Here is a 3,305-nt window from a genome sequence, read left to right on the forward strand (position 1 = left end):
CAGATATGCATCTATATATACATGTAGATGAAGGTATGTACATACATGTACATATATATGCATATACTCATATATTATTTGTATATATATATATACAAATAATATATGAGTATATGCATATATATGTACATGTATGTACATACCTTCATCTACATGTATATATAGATGCATATCTGGGTACATGACGTTGCAAAAAAACATGGACAAAATGATAAACAAGGTACAGAAAACACAGAGGCCACATAGAGAACATTTACTTCATCAGCTGCCACTATTATAACACTGGCGTTTCGAAGAGTTAGGGCAGGACGCATCGTTACAATGGCTCTTCTCACGGACACAAATTAAATTTGTTCCATGGAGGATAGTGGCGGACGGAAAACAGAACAGGAAAACGAAACAGTGAAATAAACAAACAAAAAGGCTATACGGCCAGACGTGAAAAAGTATGTGTATATTGAATGCTGTGAAGCACGAACTGGAATGAAACGGGACGAGGAATGTTCGTGTGTGCTTGGCGAGGCCAAGATATGAAAAGAATTAGTAGCTGGACACATGTGACCAGCGAGGGGTAGGGAAAAAAAGGGGAGGAAGTAGAATATAAGTGAGCAACGAGAGACATATATATATATATATAAAATCAAATTTTAAAAATACCATTGATACAATAAGCAAAATGTGACGTGAGTCACTTGTAATAACACGGGTACAAACACATTCATGAAACTGTTGGAAGAATTCACATATTTTTGCAATATTTGTTACTATGAAAAAATAATTGGTTTAGCAAAACGTTTTACTTCTCTGTTATACAGCGATGTTGTAAAGAGAGTATTAGAGAAGGCTATTTCAAACTTAAGCCTTATTGAGTTTCAAGAAAACTAAACTTGTTTTCTTGTATTTGATATCTAACTCTTTTTTTAAATCCTAATAGTAAAAATATATAGTTGCAGTCCTGTTGCTTTTTATCAAAAGTATTTTGCAATTAAAAACCTAGCTAGACACATTTGAAGATTATTACCAAGAGGATTCTTCTGACCTTTGCTTCTACATTGCGAGAAACATTGCCAAATGGTTTAAAACAAATGTTTCTTTTCCACTTTACAGTGTTAGATTGTCTCTCTTGGTGCGACGTTGTGAGCGTGAAATTCTCATTACAGAAGTTTTGTTTCAAAAATGCTCTGATGTAATAATAACAATATATCCACGGCAATAAAACAACAGCACACATACATGCATGCATGCATACATGCATGCATGCATGCATGCATACATACATACATACATACATACATACATACATACAAACATATTTGTAAACAATAGACCTGATATAATGATTTGGGATAGAGAAGAGAAACTGTGTACAGTTGTGGAAATCAGCTGCCTAGCGGATGTTAACATATAGCTAAAGATCAGTGAAAAAGAGAATGTCTACGCTGAACTATCGAGAAAATCTGAAGTTACACTATCCAAGTTCAGGTTTATACCTGTAATTATTGAAGGCACTAGGATATGTAACACACTGCCAATCTCGAGAAATTAGGCTTCTGTCCGGCCAGTTTAATACACTTTGATTTTATCGGAAATTTCTACACAGATGCGAAAATTATTACCACTTTTGAGAGAAATTAATACACCCGTATATACATAATCACATGTATATAGAAAATCAATACCGTTTTAAGGCTTAATCAAGGTGTAAGAATAAATTTCATGCTTTTTGTAGGTTCACCGAGACTGGTTAATCGATACTGTTGATTTTCATATGAAACGTCTGTCAGACATTTTCAGGAAGAAACGAAGGAATACAGGGTATTCTAGTATACTGACGTTGTTCCGAAGACAGATTGCCTAATGTTGTTCGTGCAGGGCTGAGGCGGGAGAGGATGAGGTTAGCTATTTTATAGCAAACGCGCTATGGTTTATCGGATGACACGTCGATATACCATCAATTTGACCTGAAGATTCACAACAACAACAATAATAACAACGCAACTTAACTAAAATAAAGATAGCTTGTAAAAAAGAAAGTTGTGACTATATTTTTCCGCATATAGTTTATAGTAATATCTGGTTTATAGCAACACCTGGTTTATAGCAAAAAAAAAACTGGTTTATAACAATACCTACTTCAGTGACATGCTAATTAATAACTATAAAAATATATTTATAAATCAGAAATTTTCAAAACAAATGTATAATAATGAGTATGTTACAATGAATAAAACGTGACGTGTCTCCCTTCTAGCAAAACAAGTACAAACATATTTATGAAACTGTTTGAAATCATTCATATATTTAAACATTATTGCAATATTAAAAGTGTTGCGAATAAATTGATCCTGTTATAGGGCAAGATGGTGAAGAGAGTGATAGGAAGGTAATTTCAAACTTAAACCCATTGGTTTTCGGGAAAGCTAATCTCGTTTTCTTGTTTTTAGTAGAGAGAAATTATATTTTAAATACTTTTTTTTTACAATATAAATAGAAATATCAAATATACTTCGAAAGGAAGATAACTTTAAGATTTGTGTATATGTCTGGAAAACATATTTGCTGTGTGGTTACTGCGTATCGCAAGTATTACAATTAAAGACCTGACTAGACATATTTAAAGATCATTGCATCGCAGTTACTTGGTGACATTTGTTTTTACACTACGAGAAAAATTGCTACGTGTTTTAAAACAGATGTTTCTTTTTCAATTATTATTGTTGAGATAGTCAGCAATGTGTATGTCAAGGTTGCTCTAACGAGTTTTACTTCAAAAACGCTCTGACGTAACAATTAAAACATCCATGGTAACAAAACAAAAACGCACATACATCTATGGAGAGAGAAAGATAGGCATATTCTATTTGTTTCGTTATTATTATTATTTTCTTTTTGTCCCTCGTTCCTCCTTGTTTGTTCGTCTTGTTTTGTTATGTCGGATCTTGTTCAAAACGGGGGCACCAGTTTTCATTTATGTTTTATGTAGTGTTTTTGGTACCGAAAGACTTTCAAACTTCGTATACTTATCTATTTTGTGTTATAGAACAGAAAAAAATGTTTGTATTCGAATTTATTTCATGTAAAAAATTGTCTTATTTCGATAATTTCAACCAATCACTGACAAGTATTCAGCTGTTTATACTTACTCCTTTGGCAGTTTAAGCGGTGTAAAGCGTATTTAATCTCCATTACTTCTGACATTTTGCAGAGAGGCAACACACGTGTGTTCGTTTTCCCTAACCCTAACCCTAACCGACTTGCTCCTTCCCTCAAAAACCAGGCCTTGTGCCTATAATAGAAAGGTTTAT

At 33.2% G+C, this 3,305-nt stretch overlaps 1 long non-coding RNA gene across 1 annotated transcript in view; it reads right to left on the minus strand.

The window, feature by feature from the left end:
• The window catches only part of LOC106868139 (uncharacterized), a 6,539-nt gene extending 3,780 nt beyond the window's left edge, over positions 1-2,759 (minus strand). Inside the window, exon 1 of the long non-coding RNA XR_001409226.2 lies at positions 2,507-2,759. This is a non-coding gene — a long non-coding RNA (uncharacterized LOC106868139). The remainder of the gene's footprint in view (positions 1-2,506) is intronic.
• Between the last annotated feature and the right edge of the window lie 546 nt (positions 2,760-3,305).

The sequence above is a fragment of the Octopus bimaculoides genome, chromosome 4 (genome assembly GCF_001194135.2).
Source record: "Octopus bimaculoides isolate UCB-OBI-ISO-001 chromosome 4, ASM119413v2, whole genome shotgun sequence".
NCBI lineage: Eukaryota > Metazoa > Mollusca > Cephalopoda > Octopoda > Octopodidae > Octopus > Octopus bimaculoides.